A 23,353-nucleotide genomic window follows, 5' to 3' on the forward strand; every position below is an offset into this window, starting at 1 on the left:
TGTGCTATTTTAGATTCTGAAGTCCCACTTCTCACTCTATCGACAAATTTTCATCGACTCTCATCTACTGGCTTTCATATATAAGGATAATATTTTATTGCATAAAAACATGATGTTGTTTTGTGATGTAGAAAAAAATTGGCCAGATGTAAATACAGTGGGCCATTGGAGATTTTTGATTGTAGGAATTGGAGCCGTAAAAAAACGTTAAATATTCGAAATTCCAAATTCGAAACATTTGAACTTAAATTCTGAACTACAACTACCTATTTTTAATTCTAATTACAATTATTTTACAAACCTTTGCAGAATATTATGGTATGAAGATCGATCTATTTTTTTAACTAAAAAATTTCCGATAATCCAATTCATCGGTGCATTTCGTATGATCTCCTGCGATTTAAAAATCCAAACTTCTGCAATCGATATATATATATATATATATATATATATATATATATATATATATATATATATATATATATATATATATATATATATATATATATATATATAATATTGCTCTTACATGATAATTTGAAATTAGCCTTTGCAGATATCAATTTATTTTTTTAATTATTTTTATGGTATTCTATGATTTGGCTTTAATTTTTGCATGTTAATTAAATTTTGTAAGAATGCACAAAAAGTGCACAAATTGAATTAACATATTTAAGCCTTAAATACAGTAGATTTAAAATTAATGCCCATATTTAATTTTTTTTTATTATTATAAATAAAAAGATTGTTGTTGAATTCACTTTTGCTGTAAGAAACGAGTATAATTATATGGATCATAACTTTTTTCATCCCATTTCATATTAAGTTGTACTTTTCTTCTGCTCTTCTATTCTGCAAAATTATTGAATTATCTAACATCTTACTGAAAATAGAAAACACCTTTTACATTAGAAACTTTATTAGAAAAGTATTATTAAATAAGTCTTGAGATTCCAAAAGATCCGAAGGCAGCAACAAAAAATCGACAAAGCAAATCTGTGGTCTGAGGGCATAGTTGAATTGCAATAAGTAACCGAACCCCATAGTAATGGCAAGATTTGATTTCCTGGCCTAGCATTCGTGGCTTGAGGGGTGACAAAACCGAAGTACGTTTTTCGCTTCATTAATTTTCTCTTTCACATCTTTTTTTTTTTTTTTTTTTTTTTCCCTTCCCTTGGGGTGTCCCATTCTTTTTTTCGGTCCTCTCAGCAATTCTCCGCCGTCGCATTTCATCAAGTTCGGCTAAGGATTCTTTTCACACTTTCTTTCCGATTTGGTGGCTTCTTTGTATGTTGTGACTGTGCATTTAGGTAGAGGGTATCATTATTACGCTTAGTTTAACAGTCAGAATTCAGAATATATTTAAAAGCAATTGATATATTTGGACAGCATTTAGCTTTAAACAATAATAATCAATATGTTGTGCAATGCAGTTTTTTGTATGATATTGCCTCCGTCTGTCCAATTTTAGTTGTCCTATTTCCCCTTTTTTTCCCCCTTGTTGTCGTAGTAATTCGATTAAAAAAAAACTGCTCGCATAATCTCTAATAAAGTTATCATTCTAGTGAACGTTTTACATGGCATTGGCGTCCTGTAGTTACAAAATATTAACTTTGAGCACGAATTTAGCATTTTTGCTCAATCTATCTTGCCATCCTTGGGGAAGTTTTTGGCAATTAATCCCTGGCATGCGGTTAATGGTATCCGAAAATCGGATTTGTGTTTTAGACACGTTTTTTCTCAACCCATTGAAACAACTATTTGACACAAAATTGCACTTGTAACCACAAAATCCCATACCAAATTTAATAATCATTGCATTTTTGAATTATCACGTTTACATGTTTCTGAAAGAACGGACCGACAGACGGTTAACCCGTTGTTGGTTTTGGCTCAAAATATGACACTATAGATAATAAATCTGTGTGCCGAATTTTACCGATCTAGTTCTCTATTTTGTAATTATCATGTTAATTTGTATTTGAACAACCGGATAACCAACATACTTTGAACTGGTTTCATTCAAAATTTGATAGAAATCTGCGAATTGAGTGTAAAGACCGTATACCAAATTTCAACCGTCTAGCTTAAAACATTTTTGAGTATTTTTGTCAGAGATATTTTCTAAAAATGTGTTTATCGAACTCAGTTAGGTCGAAAACGTTGAGATTCGTCAAAATCTCGATTTCGAATTTTCTGACGATTACTGTACTTCCTCTATGCGCTGTAGATTTCTATGTATTTTCAAGACTTCGACTTTTTCATGTAAATGCAACATGAAGGTTCTGGAGAACGTACTGATATTAATATGCTTCTCATTCGCCTTGGCTGGATACAATATAAGCTTTTGCTGTGTCTCTAGCATTTATTGGCCTTCATGGCAATGAATATCCAAACCAAGTTATGAATTTAGCTGCCGTAGACCTTTTGTACTGTATCTTTTAATTTGAAACAGCTGTCTATGGAAAACGGTGTGGCCTAGTGATAAAGTCTCGGCTTCGGAACCAGAGGGTTTTAGGTTTGAGAACAGATTCCACCGAAGAACCGTCGTGTAAACGGGTCTGGTGCATGTTAAATCCGTCTGGCCAAGCGTCCTCCTGCTGTTGTGGTGTGGAAGTTTGGAGAGGGGGTGCCTGCTCAGGTGACCACGTTTCAAAATTACGATGTTCGTCCCAAAATAGCCCTAGTATAAAAAAATGGGACGTAATATAACTAAAATCGGTATATTCGAAATTAATGTCAAGATCTCTTGTTGTTTCTTATAGCACTTGCCCCGGACGAGTCCGCTGTTCGAAGACAGCCGATTTACGCCTGGGGGGGGGCGCCTCTTGTTTTTATCGTAGAGCCAACGAGGGCCAAAAGTACGACTTGATTACACACACGTCACAACCCTTTTTACGACGCATTTCATTCACTCATCCACAGATCGCAATTTTAGACCTGAGTCAGAGAACGTTCACTCCTGATCCAGTACCCCCAGTGGTATTACTCTCGACATGGAGGACTTTGTGACCGCGACAGATTTATACGCGCCCCAGCCACCAAGCACGCGGGGAATCTTCGGCCGGCGGGATTCGAACTCGCAACCTAAGGGACGCAAATCCAACGCTCTACCAACCAGGCTATCCCGGCCCATGTCAAGGTATTCTTATCTGAGGAGTGATTATAAACTTTGCATTTCGGGCTCTTCAAAAATGTGTATAAATATTTCCTTCCTCGTCGCATGTCCACTAGAGAAGTAGATGTTCAGTTGACTCGTCTTTGTGTTGGCTCAGTGCAGTAAACTCATAAGCATTTGCTGTTTGAAGAGTAAACTCTCATGTTCTTTATTTACGATTGTTTTACTTCTCAATTAATACAGTTCTTTAACAAGTTTTAATTTGAAATATTTAATGGGATTCAATTCAGTTTATAAAAAGGACCTTTACTCATATTATTTAATTTAATATATTACTTTTGCAACTTTATTTTATTCTGACTCCGGGTTATTTTTATGCTTTTACAAATGAATTAAATTTTATATTTTGTGTATATGCTGTTTTTTAATCCCTGAAGAAAAGATTAACCATTCATTTCTCGTAATTTGTATTTTATTAAATATTCTACCATAAAACTACAGCAATACCTTCTTATCAGTATACTGTCAACTTTGGTTATTTTAGACTTTTATTAGATAAGAACTTTCTATAATATTTCAAAAGCCTGACTAAAAAAAAAGTGTTAAACTATCCAGAAAATCTGTGATACTTTGTAACTTAACTTTAAACGTGGAGATATTGCATTTTCTTAACCTTATTCCTATCACAGATTTCGATTTGTACGCCTTCCAGACGAGAGGCATGACATTAGTGTGTATGTCTTCCGACCTCGCTAAGCCAGCCTTTTCACGATCCTGGAAAGTAGAAACCTATTTCGCAAAAGAGACAAGTCGCAAGAAAAACCGATGGTGATGTGTATTGATAGTCGAATTTTTCAATTTATTTACTTCGCATCCGATGGCTGTAAAATAATAAAAGTGAGTAAGTGCGTCTTCAAAAATCCCCCCACCCTCCCCCATAGAAGTTTTTTTTTCCATGACAAGTACGACTTTTTGCGGATGAGGAAGGAATGTGTCCCATTTCCGATGGAAAGCCGTCACGTTTCTTCGAATCGGACCCCAAAAAATGAAAGGTATTTGAAGATAAAATAAAATTGAAGAACCCCTTTCTATATACCCTATCCCTTCACATCCCCGTGCTTCCTCCTATGAATTCTGCCGCCCTCTTACAGAATCGGCCCAAAATTCCTCATTCGTGCGGAAAAAGATGAGAAAAGTCTAAGAAAATTTTTAGGTATTTTTCTCTTTCTTTGTTGTCATCGCACCACCCCCTCCCCTGGTACTGCTGTCGCGTCTTTTCTTCTCTCTTTCTTTTTTCTCCTACAGCTTTTTAGGTATTCTCGTAGGACAGTTTTCCTCATGCTGATGCCATTTGAGCTTTCAGCCAGAGAATATAGTGAAAACGGGAGAAATTTTGATTTTTAGCTCTTTCTTTTCTTCAAAATATTGGGAAATCCATACAATAATTTTTAGTGGTTTGGATCTCTGGTGATTTCCCCTCTCCTCCTGTGCTCTCTCTCTCTCGCACCCTTTTTTTCCACCCGATGATTGTGGTTTTCAGGTTGTATATCATTTTTCTGTCACAATCGGAGAGTGGAAAGGGTGGTCGTGACTCCCAAGAAGTGTGGTGGGCGATGTTCCGTTTCTGTTTGTACTTCGTGTAAAATGAATTAAGAATGTTTTGTGACGCATTGAGGTTTCGCTTCTGAGTTGTCAATGCCGCCCCAAAACTTTATGGCTTTTCGTCTAGTTCTTTTTGCATTTTGTCGTGTGATTCTTATAATCATACCTCTCTGGCTGGTAAGGATTAGGTTATTTATTTTTGGAAAAAACATATGAATGAAATACAACTGTCTTACAATACAATTGTCAAAATAAAGACGTTGCATTCGTTTATTTTAAAATGATAAAATTTATAGGTTGGCATATAATCTGTAAAGTGTGTTTTTCCAGAAGCATGATGAGAAAATCATTCAAAGTTCTATAGAACAAATCATTAGACTTACAGCTTCCAAATTTGTTAGCAGTTAGTTCTTGGATTGTAGGTGTTCACTAAAAAAAGATTCTCAAAATGTTAGTTAAATTTATATTATTGATGATGATGATGTCGTGTCCGCGTTACCTCGGAAAGGGGGTGCAGTAGCTTCTGAGGGTAAAGACCCCTGAGCACCCGAGAACAGAAGTTTGACTTCTAGCTCATATGAAGATGAAACTCACACATTCGCTTGCACCACCCTTTTTACAGGGGGGCACATTCACACACCACTCAGAACACAGATGAAGAACAACCATGCCCGAACCGGAATTCGAACCCGTGACGCCCAGATCACGGGGAAGATGCGCAACCCCTATGCCAGGACACTGAGAATTTATATTATTAAAAATGTTTTATATTGCTACGTTTTTTTTTTTTTTTCTTAAGAATTTAGGAGCATTTTATTTTATAAAAACTAATATTTCAACATTTTTAAATGTAGAAAAATTTTAGTTTTTTTTTAAGGCTTTTTAAAGGATTTAAAGCTTAAGGGTTTTTTTCTTGGGAGAGGAGAGTATTAATTTGCTATTTTGCTTCCCCTGAAAAAATTATGATACAATCTTCACATCAAGATAACAAATAAATTGAAATTTCATTTAAGATTATATATATATATATATATATATATATATATATATATATATATTGCTTCCTAATGATGAATTTGAAAGTTAAGATTTCGCAATCGCAATATGCTTCCGTAGACTTCACTTGCGATGAAGAATCACAATTTAGAAAGTTTTGGCCCCAAAACAAAGTAATGACTTCAAGTGGATTCTAAAATTTCAGCCATTTAAATTCTAACCGCTGTTGTGCATCATTGCAGTCCACAACCTGCACGTTTTGTCTCCGCAGTTTTGAATTCTGGTGGCAATGGCCTCTAAGCCGAGATAATTATGTCGTCGTGCGGGATGATAGAAGCGCAGTTTCATATTTGATGGAAACACATTCACATAATTTCTGTCACGCACCCTCTGCTGCAAACCTACTCTCCCAGCAATTAATTAAACTAATGATAGAGAAGGTAGTAGGCTCGCTGCGGATATTATAAAGTTTATTACACTTTTTAGCTGTTTGTTGGTTCATTTTTGTAAATATTTTCATGCCTTCTGCAATTGCAATTTTTTTTTATTATTATTTATGTGATTTGGTGAAGGAAAGAGAGGAAACAAAAACCTTTCTTGTCCAAAATTTAGTGAAAAGAAAGAAATAAATGCTCAATTTTATAATGGTACATAAATTTATGTCATGTTTAATCTAGCTGAAATAAAAATCTGCAAACTATGATCAAAGTAAAAGAAGAGCTTGGTTGGTATAAACGGTACTGTCGCCAAATTAGAGTATCTTTATGGCGAATCATCGCCATAAAAATATTTTTGTAACACCCTTAAAATCCTGATTTTGGAGCGCATTTTGCGATTTTTTGCAGTCATCTAAATGTGTGAACCTTTGGCTTGTTTTAATGTTTAGCCTGTACCGCATAATTTAGTTATACCCACAAACATGCAGATCTGATATTTTTATTTAATGATATAAATTATGTCAAAAAGCTGCGGCTTTAATCGTGAATTACTCGGGGTAATTCTCAAAATTCAATTTTTTCAAGCTAAAAATAATTGTATTCTCACTTCTTTTCCAATGTCTTAACTTTACCAGCACCGTTTTCCTATCCCATCCTCGTATTCACGTTATAATAAAATTTCAGTCTGACTGATTGATATCATTCGCCTCCAAGATTATATTTGACAACAATCAAACTGTGGAAGAACTTGCAATAAAAACACTTTGGTAGAGATAAAATAATCAAACACGAAAAAGCAAATTAAAAATATTTATAAACTGATCTCCAACTTTGAATAATATGTTTATTCTAAAAAGAAAAAACAAGACACAGATAGTAAACAAAAATAAAATCTTTGTGACAAAAGTGGCCTTTTAAAATTATGGCATATTCTGAGCAGTAAATACAGCAGCTAATAAGCAAATGAAAGTAGCAAGGACCAAGAAGAAGGAAAATAACAGAGTATGAGCTCTCTTACTTTTACAACAATATTTCTGTGCTTGTAAGACAGTTGGCGCTCATATGGCATCAATTCATCACAAGTATTTATTTATAAATTTAAAGAATAATTTTCTTCTTCATAATATCAATTAGGGAAATTCTTATTCCTCCCCTTCCCTTTTAGCCACATCATGTTTACCCATTCACAAATTCCCTTTTACCCATACCCATTATCAAATTAAGAGTGTTTTGTCTTGGATACCAAAATTTCATTTTAAGTAAAATATGAAAACTAACCAGTTACTAAATTTCTCGTGGTTGAAAATGGCTGGGTTACTTTTAAAATCCCATTAGAGACGATGACTCATTTCTTGTCCCAAGTCATTACTTGAGCGCTTAATAAAAGTTAGGGATCACTTATTTAACCATCAAAAAAGCTGTTTGGTATTTAAACTTCTTTACCCCCTCTCTGCTTAATTCTTTTAACAAAATAGGTTCAAAAATTGCGAAACATTTCCTGCCAGACATTTTTGAGCTTTAAGAAGAGCCCGCAAAATGCTGCAAAACATGCTTGTATATTTCCCAGAACCATGGACTACTAACGCTATCTGTTAACCAAACCTGAATGAAACCAGAAAAGCCGAAATGAAACCATGAACGGGAAAAGAGCGAGTTGCACAGCTAAATAGACAGAAAAATACATCCCCGCGGAAATCGCGGGCTGGACAAATTTTGCTATTTCTATGTTGCCCGTGGAAATCGTGGGATACGCAACGAGAGGCTTAATTTGCAATTTTTTCAAAATGTTACAAAAAAAAGACAAAACAGAAAATAAATATAAATCAAGATATTGTACCAGCTCTGTTGACTGTCCATCATGTAAGCATAAATTTCATGAACAGCACCTCTCTTGGGTAATTTAAATCAATCTATTTTTATTCGTAACATGTTACCCAACCGACACTTATTAAATAGATTAGGTGATTTAATTGCATCAGGTTTTGCATTCTATGCGAAACGAGTTTTGCATCGCACAATCTACAGAAGAAGAAAAAAAATCTTAGTCTGAAAATATCGTATTACTAAAAGTGATGAATTTTGCTTTGAAATTAGGTTTTATGGAATTAAATGTAAATGTCAGTTTTTCTTTTTTTTTTTTTCCCATTATGTGAACGTTGGCAGAAGCACGCGAGATACAATGCTTTGCAACAAGTGTGTTTTAAAAATTAATTTTGAAAAATGTATTGAAATTTTTTAAAGCATATAATTGAAATTAATATCATTAAAAGGCTAATATTTTGTAAAGAGGTGTTAAAAATTTTTAATACAATAATGTATTCCGAAGTTACTGTAAAGAAACTTCAAAATATGTATTAATTTTAAAATAATTAAAAATTGAATTAAAACTATTATCCAAAAGTAAGTTCGTACCGAGTTCAGTAGCTGTAGGTTCAACGATCTGCAGAGAGCGTTTTATGCGATTTTAGTATCACATGAATGACAGAAAGTTAGCATAACTAAATACTTTATCATGTTGATATAAAATTTGTGTTAGCATAATTTAGGTTTCATGCTACTCTCCAAACATTTTTTTTTTTTTTAATCTGGTATTTGCACTATATTATATATGATTTTTAGCTCAAAACTAAACTAATTCTGAGTAATTTTTTATACAGACTCTCAAATAAAATTACATCTGAAAATAATAATTTTTCAGTATTAATATGCAGACGATAAAGACAATACCATTTTTTTAATTTTAAATGAACGACTTCAAACAAAAAGACTTGTATTAAATTATTTTTTTTACAAGAGCTTAGACTCCCATATTTGTTTATCAGGACGCTTCAGAAATCTTTTCGATTACATTATCTTTCAATCAATCTAAATCGGTGTCATGTACAGAAGAATAATTTCAATATTTGTTGCCATTTACATTGTTTAAAAATAGTCCGAAGATGAACCAACAAAAGAAGCTTACGCTTTGTCCAATCGGAATCGGAATAATGATTTATGGTCGCCTGTTATTGAACTCTTCGCCGGGCCTAAATTGTTCCGACATTGTGAACCTTGTCAGGCTTGCTCATTACTACGTGACAGTTACACGCCTGAGATACTTTCTCTTATTGTCTATTATCTCGGAGGGTTCATTAACATTTTGATGAGTCTGTGCTTAAACGTCACTCCAAAAATAGTCATCTATAACGCGGTGTTAAGAACTGGCCAGTGCAAAGAATCGATTTGGTGTGAATGTCTTCGAACACTTCTCCTTATGAATTGGTTTTATTTACGTGTATTACTGGAAAGCGACTGAATTTCAATTGGGAAATATTATTTTTTAGTAGCCGCCTTTGGCGACCATTTGGTTCGCAGGTATTAATGGTTGCTAAAATTTTCTATTAAATATTTTATATAACTTGGTCTTATTGACTTCCTCGGCAAATTATTTTTAAGCTTCAAATTTTGATAGTCATATAACTCATACTCTGTTCCTTAATTTTATGATAGTATCTTCTGTACATAATCTAAATATGTCAAGGGAAAAAGCAGTGGTGTTTAAAATTGGAAGCACTTTAAAAAAATTTCAACATTTCCTAATTTTGAAGGTAAAATCTGAACTGAAAATATAAAAAAAGTTTCTTGACATTTTATTAAAAGCATTCATTTCAATGTTACCTACTCAATATGGAAACATAAGTCAAATCTTCATCTTAATCATAAACAGTGGGGAAAAAATCAGTGAAATGCTAGTACAAATAATAAAAACGATTTCAATTTCATTTCAGCAATAAAATATATTGTAAAATATAATATATTTCAAATATAGTTTGTAAATTAATTGAAAGTAAAAAAAAAAAAATTCTTACGTCCAAAGATCAACATCACTGGAAAGATAAATTTTTGTATTTTAAAATATGTAATATTTTTGGAAGTTATCGCCAGAAAATGTCAACGTATCTCTTTTGATTAATTGAAATTTCAAGAAAATTGCTCTGAGCTGCATATTTTCAACCTCCAAAGTATATATGTGGTTACTTTAGATCACGTGATCTGACCTGTAGTATGCCAACACTTACGCATTCATCTTTATTATTAACAGAAATTACAAGGTGTCCCACAAGGTATGCAGCGTTTACAGATTCAGATAGAAAGGTCAGACGAGTATTTTAATGTATAACATGTGGGGGCCCCGAATATAGCATCATGGTCTAATTACAAGAAGAACGTTAATTATGAATCTGACAGTTTGTATTTCAAATTACGATGCATACGACGATTGCACAACATGAAAGCTTTCATAGATGATTATTGTCACCACAACATAAATGGCAGCACGGCGATCAAAAATACGTATGAAAGATAAGCAATTATTGTTTTATGCAAGATGATGCTAGATCTCATGGCACTCAGCGAAACTTCGATCTCTTAGCGGAACATTTTCACCATAGATTGATCGGGCTGGATTCCATTACGAAAACAGACAATGTTATAGAGTGGCCACTTTATTCCCCGGATCTTAATCCATGCGACTTTTTTTATGGGGTCTTTTGAAAGACACAGTGTATCTCACATAGGCCTCAACATTGGACGACTAGAGAGCAGCAATCGAAACCGAGGTCAAGGAAATTGTTTTGCAGAAAACAACTGCGAATTTCTATTCCAGAACTTCGCCATGTCATTTGTTCGAACGGCCACATTTCGAAAATTTGTTGTATTAAATGTTCTCAATAAACATTGACTTTCACTTTTTGTATCTAGGGGTGTCTTTTTCCCCATTTTTTGAAGTTTTTATAACAAAACTTCACACATTAATTAAACTATGAAGCTAAATTCGGGGACCCCACATGTTATACATCAAAATGCTCGTCTTAACCTTTCTATCCGAATCTGTAAGTATTAGACGCTGCACACCTTGTAGTGTGCTCTTCTTCTTGTATGTATTAAATCTCTTCTCTTTGATTAATTTCTTCCTAGATTTGACCCGATCTACAATATTATAAGTTAAATTTATTTAGTTTATTCCGTTTTAACATGTTAATGCTTATGAATTGTCATATTATTTGTAAATTACGATAAACATGATGAAAAGAATCGTTCAAAACATTTCTAGGGCAGGCCATTGCACCTAGAGCTCAGGAACATTGACCTGTAGTTATTTCTTCGATAGTTATTGGTCACTAAATTAGATTTTTAAATGAAAATCTATCAAAAGATTTAATGTTTTTATTTACTAACATCAGAGCATATTAGGGCACGAAAAGCTATTTACATCTGTCTAAAATATTTTTTAATTAACTTTTCTGGTAAATTATTTTACAATTCTGGTAAATTAACTATTTACCGAGCTGTATCATCTGCTGCTTGCCGATTTATAAAATTCAAATTTAAGAGACTTATCTAAAAAATATCCTCGTATCATTTCAATTACTTAACTAAACTAAATAATGGCAGTTTGCTAAATAATAAAGGTTTTGCTTTATTTCCTATATTATTTCTTTTTCTTCGACTAGTACGAAAGTGGATCAAATCATTCCTTTCTTCCTTTTATGTTCCGGTAAGACAATTTTTAAATCGAGAATTGCACATACAAGGGAAAGTAACCGGATCTATGCTCACCATATGAAAAGATAAACCGAAAATAGTCGCATTTTTTATGAAATATTTGCACGATATTTGGTTTTTGTTGTTGTTGTTTATATATTAATGCGTCTTTTCAAAATTTTATTTGCCTTAATAGTTATAAGCAGAAAATAGCAGCAAAATCGTAGTTATGTAACTCATTTGTTTCTTATTTATTATATAACCTTTTTTTATCTCAACTGTTATCTTAGAAGGTTAGATTTGTAGTAAGCTTATCATATGTAGGTAAATAGAACTCTTTTTTTATCCGAATCAAATCTGATGTAGATAATTGGGGAAAAAAATTATTTCTTAGAATGAATTTTATTTATTGATTTTTGCCTGTAACTTTTTAGTTAAATGAGTATAAAAAATGTTATTTACATTTTGTATATATGTTTATCATATTTATATAAGTTTATCAATTGCAGGTTAAGTAAAACTCTTTCTATCCGAATCGAATCCGATGTGGATAATTGGCAAAAAAAAAAAAAAAAAAACAGTTATTTCTTAGAATTTATTTTATTTATTTTTGCTTATTACTTTTTAGTTTAATGACTACAAATAATGTTGTTTATATTTTATATGCAAACTGCATTGAATATCACTCCAAGAAAGTATCGATAAAAATGAGTCATTTGGTTATTTTTACTCGGATCGATTTTATTTGCAGTTTTTGTTGTTGCTGTTTCCTGCTAGAAGCAAATCTAAATTACTAAAATTCAGATAATTAGAGTTCTGCTGCATTTATATCTCTTGCACAACACTAAACAGCTGTTTTTTAAACTGAAATATTAATGCTGGGGCTAATTTCTTCTGTAATTAAGATTCTATAATTAATTTTATTGCTACTTAATGTGTTTTTTTTATTTCTGTAAATGTGTCTTCTCTGCTTTAAGATTCTTATGTAGGGGAATATAGTTTTACATGTATTTTAGTGTAGAATGGAAACTTTAAAAATGAATTCAAAACTTTCTAATATCTCCGGTTTGTACCTTTTAAAATATCTCGAAATGTGTTTAGTGTTTATACTGTTTAATTAGTAATTATAAAACCATGATTAGGAAATGCTGAAGAGGTGTAATGCTATCTAAGATGCTGTACTAAACGGAGTTGTAGTTTTGATTATTTTTTATTTATGCCTTTAATTTTAATTGATCTTACAATTAATTTGTTACATTTTTTGAAGTAAAATGTTTTGTATAATTTATTTATATAAATTGGAAATATTTAAATCCGCTGGTATTATAGTTATCCAAATGCTAAAAATTAATTTGGGGGGAAAGTTGCAAATTATCTTCAGCATACACTTGATAAATTTGATTTTCTTTCTTTTTTTTTTTTTTTTTTTTTTACGATTGATAATTATTGAAATCAAATTTATATTTCTTCATATTGTGCCTACGAAGGACTTTTTCTTTGATAAAACTTTTCCATTAATTACATTAATGTTTTTGTTTGTAGTAAGGCGTGAATTTGATTTATTTTAGCTTTGTTAAAGTTTCTAAGACTGTAGGTTGCAAATATCATGTCAGATTGCGTAGGAAAAGACTACGATTCCGAGAATTTCCGTAAAGGGGAATTGACCCTTTTATTTTCGACATTAAAACATCGATAGTTGAAAAATTCAGCTTAATTTATTACATTTCATTAAAACTTCGTAAATGATTATTTTTCATCGAAATCTCTTTTAAGTCTCATTAGTAAATTATTTATTATTTATTTTGTATCGGAATGTGAAATTTTTTCCGTTTTAAATAGAGTCGCGAATAGGAGAGGGGAAAAAAAACTTTTAAAAAATCCCATTATGTGCCATGTTTAGAAGGGGAAAAAAATTCACTAGTATTCTGTAGGGGAAAAAAAAATACCTCAAATTGCAAAGAATCCTCACTTGCGAAAACAAAAAGAAAAGAAAGCTGTTCCTTTGGATAATACGTTTTCATGATAATGCCATAAAAAACAAGTCTGTTTCGTGCTGTGCGTTGTGGCGTCAACCTGTCTGCTGTTGCCGGAGCAACCGGGACGTACTGAGATTCTCATTGGCCGGATGACGTCAGCCCACGTGGCTTTCTCACCCTCACCCCCCACGATTTTCTCAGTGACTGTTCCAAAATGAGTGGTTGTAAAATCTTGATCTGAACGTTGTTGTATAAACGCACTCCATTAAAGCTGCTAAAAGGATAAACCACACAACAGCAAAAAATGATTCTCCTGCGTTTGCATTTGCTATTGTGCCGGAAGCCAGCTTTGCCGAAGTCGAACCATGTTGACTTGGAGTACAAGCTCTTCAATAGATAGAATCGCTCGGTACTTTGAATAGCTTCCGTGAGATATACCTTCCATACAATATGTGGAATACCATCTGATTGTTGAGCTGCTTTGTTTGCTTAACGCTTTTTTACTTTCGATTTTTCCTCCTAAGTAATGAAGTGCTAATATTTGCTGGCGTTCCAACATATTTTTGTGCAGCTGCTCTTCGACAAATGCTGATATAGTTGTGATTATTTTCGATCTGAATTGAATGGAAAAATTGGATAAAGATGAGTTGAAGCTTGGAAATCCATTGGCTCAACGTATTTATTTTTATTTTCTGTTATTCTTTTTTATTGAATACTACTTTTAAGCAGTCGGTTTTTTGAAAGGTAGAATGGGTTTTGGTATGCAAACTTGTCATATTTTAATAACATCTCTCTCATATAACCAAGTTTAAATACGTATTTTCAATTATAATTAAACTATCCTGATTTTTATATAAAAACATTTTAATGGGATTTCTTTAAAACGAGGTATTATTCTGTTAATGTGGTTCAACTAAATGTATTTTCAGTTATCAAAAAAATGTATTTATGTTTTTTTAATACCTCAGTATCCTTATGAATTTCACTAATAAGTATTTGTGCTGTTTTAGTTCAATTTATGCACAATAGCTTAACTATAAAAAGTTTTCCCATTTTTATATTCAAACATAAAAAATATGTATGCTTTCTAAAAACATTCACTTTTACTGTTACTTTATTAATCTTGCTTTTATCAAATTTTAATGCATTTGAAATATGTAATGTTGAGCTGATTGCATTTACAATTCATATTTCTGTGAGATTTGTTTTACTGACAAACTTCGAAAAAAAATTTTTTTTTTTTTTAAATAGAAGGGTGACAGCTATTTTCATTACTATTATTCCTAGTTAATTCATATACTATTTGAATAGTTAAATTTATCCAATCCTCTTTAATTACAACTAGATCATTTTTTTTTTTTCATTTTAAACTATATCTTCTTGATTGTAACAATTCGATTTCGCACTTTGGAATGTATACCTTGATTGCTGATTCTGCGTTTTCGTTTTTTCAATTAATCATTATGTTCTGTTTACCTATATTATTAATTGTATCGAAAAGATTGTTTCTAAAGCGTATACCCTTTCAAAATCGCTTTATAATTCACAGGGTTTTATAATATGATCAATTTAGGGCCATTTTTCGTACAATTTATATGTCAATATACAATTTGTTATTGTATATTGTTCCCTTTCGTATAGAATTCAGCCAAATAATTTTGATCAGTTTTTTTTTTTTTTTTTTTTTTTTTTTTTTTTTCCATAGAGAACTGGGGAATATTTCAAAAAAAGAAAATAGTTGAAATTTAAATTCTAATTCAAGAGGATATTTTTACAAATAAGTGCTATATATTGTGCAAGATTTAGTATGTATAAAAATTTAACTGTTTCCAATATAAAGTAGCAAATATATTTGTTCTTTTTATTGCGAATCGAAAAATGTGATAGAATTTTTGCATGAAAATACGATAGAATCGCTGGATATTTTGAAATATAAATACGAAGACTTAATCACAAAAGTGATGTGCACAAAAAGTAATTATTCTGTGTAAAGTATGCGTACCTGAGTATAGGTGCAATAATAACTGTAAATTTCTTTTAATTTTTAATGTGCCTAAAAAATTTTGAAGAGTTTAATGTTTTATAATATGAAAATCTATTTAAAAAAATGCGTTATTTTTCATTACAAATAGTCTCATATATTACTGAAAGCTTTTGACAGATATTTAATGCTTATTTATATTGGAGTATAATTTTATGAATTCTTAATTTTTTATTGCAATGAAAACTTTTTAATATGCCTGATAAAATTTCAAAAAAAAAATCTGTTTTGAAAAAAAATTTTAATTTATAACTTTTTATCCTAAAGGTTTCTGTTAATTATATTTTAAAAATTAGTAACCAGTTTAAGAGACTTCAATTGAAAAATCGGATTTTTTTTAAAGCACATGTTTTTCCAGTTCCTTTATTTAACAGTATGTTAAATACATTTATTAGCACTGTACAGAACGAAACAGAATTAATTTGTGTAATAAAATTTTCCTATTTGTTTTTATTCTTAATAAGATACTTCATCAAATTTTTGCATTTATGTTGCTAGTGTTTAATGGCATGATCTGGAATTTAGAAAGAAAAAAAAATTCTGAGTTGAGAACACCGTTATTTTCTTCTTAATTATGCCTATCTGAATTCAGCCGTTTCAGTTGACATCTTTTATCCTATGTAAAGGACTTCACACTAAGTGAATATAAAGATAAATATTGCAAGCCAAACAGATAATAAAATGCTTCTTTTTTTTTTTTTTTTTTTTTTTTTGTCAACATTATTTGAAACCATTTCGTACACAAATTTTAGAATATTTGACATTTTTTACGATAAAAACAGAAAAAGTAATTTTATTGAAAATCATCTTGATAGAAAAGTAAACTTCAAATTGTTCTAGCGTGAATTTATTTGCGACGACTTCCAGTGCTTGGGCTCAGATTGGTTTACAATAAAAGATTTTCGTTTAAATAAAATTGTATAAACTGTTTTTGAATGACGGAAACAGTGTGAGGATATATAATTTCCCCATGGATTATTTCTTTTTAAAGGAATATATATATAATATGAATTTTTTTTTTTATAGACCTTAGTTACTAACTCTCTTTAGAACATATATTTGGAAATAGATTATTTTTTCTCGTCTCATGTTTTTATGAATATTGCTTTCTTTTTAATTATTATTAATATCTTCTTTTTTTTTTAAATACCGCTTAGCCACCTATTTATTTGTTTAGTAAATTTAGTTTCGTACTATTTTGTGCCCTTTTTAGCATTTAGCGTTTGTTTTGCAACCAGAAAGTGCTCCCAAATTTGGTACATATGACCCGCTGAGAAATAAAGGGAACTCATTCAAAGTTCCCTCTAAACTGAAGTAGACTTTATTTTTAAATAAATAGCATGTTTTCATTCAAAGCGAGAGTGGATCAAAAGAATCTTGATAACAACACTTGTCAAAGGGTTCATTTTCAATTTTTGCAAAATATGAGAGCGTAATATATTTGAAAATATGAATTCGTTAAACTAACTTGGTATTATGTGTTGGCACATTCTTGTTCACAACTCGGTATTACTTCATAATAAAATCTCAATTCAACTCTTTTTTTTTCCCTGAATCATTCTACTTATGCTTCTAATAACTACGGTTTGCTTTACCTCTTATTATCTTCATCTCTACTGATATATAATTTCCGTGATTCCAAATAAGAGTGGGATTGCACTGGCTTTAAAGTACGTGACTATGTTGAAAAGTCGGATTTTTTGCTAAAATCTGAAAATACATGAACAGTTTTCTTTATAAAAACCGTTAGATTTTTTTTTTTTGGGGGGGGGGGAGTTACATTGATTTTTATATTTGCATTTACATACTTTTTCATACTGTTTTATGTCTTTAAACGTTATTTTTTTCAGATTCTAATCTTTGATACATTTTTTTATAAAAATCCTCATAAATTGAAATCTAATGCATATTTTTTATTCTAATTTGGTATCGAATCCCAGTATTTAAAGAATGGATAGAAATACAGCTTGTTTTTTAGTTCAGGAACTAAATTATATATATATTCTAGCTATATGCAAAATTTTGAGCAAATCATTTGATAAACCTCTAAAATAGAAGATCTTTGCTTATATCTCTTTTTAACCAAAAAAAAGCTCTTTTTTCCAATTTTTAAAAAACTTTCGCCGCTTTACTGTTATATTTTGGTTTCGTAGATGTTTTTTCAAACTTTTTTTATTGAAAATATTTAAAAATATAACTATTTGCGGGTTCTTTGCAAAAAATGCATCCCGAACGTAATCACATACCTTGGATTGTACATAAAGGATTGCTTGTATATCTCTTATATCTGTAATTACATTTTGTTTTAATAGGTTGCTCTGTCATTTGCCATTGTGTCAAAGAATAAATTTCACTGTAAGCAAATATAATACACTCAATATCCATCATACATTATATTTTCTTACTTGAAGGTGATCGCAAGATTCGATTGCAGGACTCTGATTTGAAACGGTTTAGTTCAGACCCAGATCCTCGATTGAATATGCCATCTGTATCTCCAAGATCGAAAATTTCTGTCAAATTTTGCAGATACATAACTTTCTAAAGTTATTAAGCATGATTCACTGAGGAAAAGGCGATTCCAAACTATGATCAATTTTGTAAGAAGAAAAGAAAAAAAAATAGCTATAAAATCTAAGTTCTTTGAAAAAAATTCTAGAGCTTCTCCTAATTATTAAATAAGGAGACAAGGAAAAATTTCGATAGCTCCTATATAGAAATTTCCACGAACATTTTGTGATCAGAACTGTCGAAAATTTGCAACGTCAAATTGAGTTTTGCATCCTCTCCAACTCTACTAGTTTGATAACTTAATAATCAGTATTTCCATCTTAATCCTATTATGGTGAGTAATAAGATTAGGCTTCGCACATTCCTCGTAATTCTTCGCGTCGATTATGAATTTGATTAGAAAATCCTCAACTTACTAGAAAATTCTTGGAATGAATTCTATTGGAGTAAATCAAAATTTCTTTCTAAAGATCCTTGTCAGACTTCTAAAAGTAGCGTTTTTCTTTTGTATTCTAATATTTCTAAAACAGCTTATATATAAATGCTTTTACTTAATTTTCGATGAAATTCTGACTAGATTAATTAATTCCCTAATTATTTTCAGGAATCGAGTAGAATTTATTAGTGTAATTTTTGTTTCTAATGATTCGTTTGTTCATAAATTATTAATACTTGAAGAGTGTTGTCTGGATTTTCAGTTTTTATCTCAATCAAAAAGGCATTGAAATATTAATTAATAAAATTGGTTTTATCTGTGTTTGATAATCTAAATGAAAAGATGGTTAATCTGATTTACTAATATTTTTTTAATTCCTTTTCTGGCAATTCTAAAATAAATTATTAGATTGTGTGGATTTTTAAAGGTAGGTAGATTAATGTTGTGCCTAAAAAAAAAATTCGGAATAAGATAGAATTCTGTAACTTAATTTTTGTTTCTTCGTTATATTTGAATAATATATTAAATAATATTTTTCAGGTTTCCTTTCCCAAAAGGCAATGAAATATATTTAATGAAATCAGTTTTTTTAATTACACTTTATAAATGAAAATGTAGTTGATTTATTAATATACTAAAAATCTTACATTGTTATGCTTAGGTATTCTTTGAAAAAAAATGTGTGTGATGAGGTTTAATATATATTATTGTCACAAAATATAATTACGTTTCATACGGATTTTTAATACGCTTTTGCTGATGCATGGGAATATTTTTTAAACTTTCTCAAAGGATATTCCAGAGGAAAATTAATAGTAAATGATAAAGGGATTCATATTGTATCAGACAGACTTCTTTATACTTATTATTATTTGTTTCTGTTTTGTTTTTGTATTTCTAATAATATTTATATATATAGTAATAGAATATGTTAGTAATTATGTTGGTTAAAGTGCCTAGAATAGCTTATTGATTTATTTATTTTTTTACCCCAAAAACTTTTTGAAAAAGATTTGAAAGTTCTAGCAATATTTTTCTCTGAAGGGAAAAAAAAATAAAATAGGCATAGCAATATATATTTCTGTGGATTTTATGCACATTAAAGCATTAGTCTTATAAAACATTTTTTGTTCTCAAAGAGTCATTATAAATCATTGATTAAGGCAATGAAAATAGTTACTAACTTTTAATTTAATGGGTCGGCTGTCTTGTGTTGAATTCACATTAGCATATAAGTATTCCATATTTAGATTTTCTGTACATGAATTATTTCAAAAACGATTCTATTGGAAGTTAATAGTGTTTGTTAAAGTGATCAGAGACAGAATAATTCCGAATTTAGTTTTCTTTCCTGGAACATTGAAAACGTTCCAAAGTGTGCTGCTTTTCACTTTTAAGTTAATATATATATATATTTTTTTTTTTTAATTTTTAAAGTTTAGTTTCTGTAGAATTTTCCTTCATTTCGGTTATTAAATGATGTGCAGAATGGCATCCATCAAGCTTGATGCATTTTACGAATCATTTTACTAAGAGTTTTAATAATGTGTTTCGAACGGAAGTCTAAAATATTAAAATTTATCAAAAAATTCGAAAAGTAAAAATGAAGGTTCGCTGAGAATAAATTATAAAATTATTACCAAATCAAACTATAAATGCAATATCAAAAATATATTTATTGTTACTTAATTTTATTTATCGATATTTTATCCAAGTGCATGAATCACTGCTCAGTCAACAATGTGATCCACCGTTCATCATCTTTGATTCCGTCCCACACCCCTATCCATCGGCATTTAGGAATCCATTAATATCCAAGCCACATCTCTCCGCAGCAGTAACCTAAATAAATGGAATAAATATTCCGAATCCGATAAAAGAAAAGCACAGCTGACGTGCTCATGCGCACGAAATTCATAAGGGCACACGAGAATAAAATTAGACTCCCTTGTACGATGTTCGGTGGTCTAATAACGGTCAGTGACTAATAGGTTCCCAGCACGTCCGTGAGAAAAAGGGTGGAATTTTTTTACTCCCTTCCCATTTTACACTAGTTCTTTGATCTTTGAATGCTCGTTCGACCGTCGAATAGTAGTACCTTGTCGGTCTTTTGGAACAATTCCAAAATCAATTGGCCACCAGTTAATATCAGAACCTTTCCCTCCATTGGACGGCATTTTAGATATGCTAGAAAATTTTACACTTTTCGTTTCAAACAGCTGTAGTATTTTTGCTTTCAGATATATGCAATAATCTTGTTGATCATGGCCGCTTTATGTTTACACGCATTAAATTACAAATCGTCTGTAGGGCTTTGATGTTTATTTCTTTCTTTTGGTATATTAGTATGCTATTGAATAGCGTTTTGAATCTGCAGAACAGTTTAGTCGCTTAAGGAACAGCTATAGTATCTTTATTTCTAGATATATTCAATAATCTTGCACGATTTATGATCGCTTTATGATGCCATGCTTTAAACTACGAGTCACCTGTAGGTTTTTGATATTTATTTGTTTTTGTTGGTATATCATGAAATTATCGGACATCGTTTTGGATCTGCAGAAACGTTTTGCCGCTTCCGGATCTGCTATGATATTTTTACTTCCAGATATAAACAATAATTTTGCTGAATTATGATCGCTTTATGTTTATACGCTTTAAACTACGAGACGGTCTTGTACAACTTTGGTATTTATTTCTTGCTGTTGATGTGTTAGTAAGATATTAGATGGCATTTTGGATATACTGTAAATTTTTGCTGCTTCAGGAACAACTTTAATATCCTTATTTCCAGATATATACAATAATCTTATAAGAATATGAGTGCTTTAAATTCGAGTCGCTAGTAGTATTCGATATTTCTTTCTTGCTGTTGTTCTTTTGATTAGTAGCATATTAGATTTCTTTTTGGATCTGCTGTGGAATTTCACCTCTTCTATAACAATTGCAGTATCCTCGCTTCGCTATATATACAATAATCTTCTACGATCATGTTTCTTCTATCTTAACACGCCTTAATATATAGGTCGCATGTAGGCTTTTATCTCTTTTTTTTTCTGTTGATATATTGGCTAGATATTGAACAGGATTTTTTTTTCTTTTCTTTTTGGTGCTTGGTGATGCATCAGTATAAAGGTTTGGTATTGTCCATGATGAATTAATCTGTTTAAGTAATCCATCAGCTCCCGGTGCTCTTGTTTTATTTTCTGCGTCAAAAAACTTCTTGACCAGTTTTTATTGTTTTGCTGCCAGTTTGCTTTTCATGAAAAGAATACGTTTTCGAATATGTATTTGGTTAAATCAGGTCAATGTCTTATCAGATAATTCGTAACACATGTCTTACAAGAAGATAACTATTTGTCTGTCAAGTGTTTGTAATGCTGTCAATAACATAACAGTGGACAATATGATCCAATTCATTTCACTTTTCATGAACATTTCTAATGAATTCTCTTTTTTAATTTTGCTTTAACGTAAGATATGGTCAGCTTATTTCATATATCCATTATCAAAAATCCTCTAACTGTTATTTTCTTCCAATGTTGGCTCAATGTAAATAGTAAAATAGCAAACTTCCCGGATTAGCTGAACCTCTAAATTGTAACGATCTCAAGTTGAAACTCGAAATTTTTTTTTGTTTGTTTATTGAGTTTGGTTTTTTAAGTGTATTTCTCTTTTTTCAACGACCTATGATTTTATTTCAGTTACTTAATGTGTTAATTTCTATTAGTAGTCTGTAGAATGTTGCGTATAAAATAAATTCTTTTCAGTTTTAACATTTTGTTCGAAGACTAACTGATTTTTAATTTTCGATTTTGTTATTGTTTACGAACAGTAACTGTTGACTAGGATTTAATCGATGAGAAGAATACTCATTTTGAAATCATTATGTTTTAAAACTGGTCATCTTCTGTATTGATTCAAATTTAAAACATGCTTGGTATTCGTTGACTGCTCTGACACTTATTGTTTAGATCTGTAGTCATCGAACCTGTCCATAAAAAAAAAAAGAGGGAGATATTCGGTTATTGCGTCACAAAACTACGCTTATTAATAGTCTGAACATTTCTTTCTGACATTAGTGTTTTTTTTTTTTTTTTTTTTTTGTCAGTGTTTAGCAGTTTGCGTTTTACACCTTTTATGGCTTTCTCTGATGACAATACAATGTAGTACAGATGGCTGTGATGGAAAATTGAAATATAATTATTCTCTTACTAGCCATTTCATTTGTTTCCATGATTTTTCAAGATATATTTTCGATGTTACAAATAAAACATCCTTTTTAAAATGAAATCACAAAAAACAAGTCCAAATAGATTGAAAATTACAAATCAAAATCTCGTATTAAAAACGGATCTTCCTGTACCTTTTTTTTTTTTTTTTTTTTTTTTTTTACTGGAAAACACTTATGTTGATATTCTTAGTTTTGGATACTTAGAAATATTGTTTCTTTTAAAAAATTGGATAAATTTTAAAAGTAGAATTTCTAAAACCATTGTGAATTCTGACCTTAAATCAAGCTTAAGAAATTTCATGTGGATACGAAATTATTGCTCACAATGGCAAATACATATGAGAACTATTTTTGAGCGATTTTCTTAATTCAACAAAGATTAAAGTAATATTATTTATTACGATATAATTTTAACTTTTGCTTATTTGAAATATTTGTAATTATTCACTAATTTTTACATTGTTATAAAATGAAATTTG

At 30.7% G+C, this 23,353-nt stretch overlaps 1 protein-coding gene across 13 annotated transcripts in view; it reads left to right on the top strand.

Moving 5' to 3' along the window:
* Positions 1-23,353, top strand: part of LOC129971198 (tyrosine-protein phosphatase Lar-like) — a 432,582-nt gene that overhangs the window by 337,298 nt on the left and 71,931 nt on the right. Inside the window, exon 1 of one of the 13 annotated variants that reach the window (XM_056084755.1) lies at positions 14,210-14,327. The exons of the other annotated variants lie outside the window; for them this stretch is intronic. The gene's annotated coding sequence lies outside the window, so the exon portion shown is untranslated. Of the gene's footprint in view, positions 1-14,209; positions 14,328-23,353 lie in introns of those variants that run through there. 13 annotated transcript variants of the gene reach the window in all.

This window comes from Argiope bruennichi, chromosome 6, assembly GCF_947563725.1.
Source record: "Argiope bruennichi chromosome 6, qqArgBrue1.1, whole genome shotgun sequence".
In the NCBI taxonomy this organism is placed as follows: Eukaryota; Metazoa; Arthropoda; class Arachnida; order Araneae; family Araneidae; genus Argiope; species Argiope bruennichi.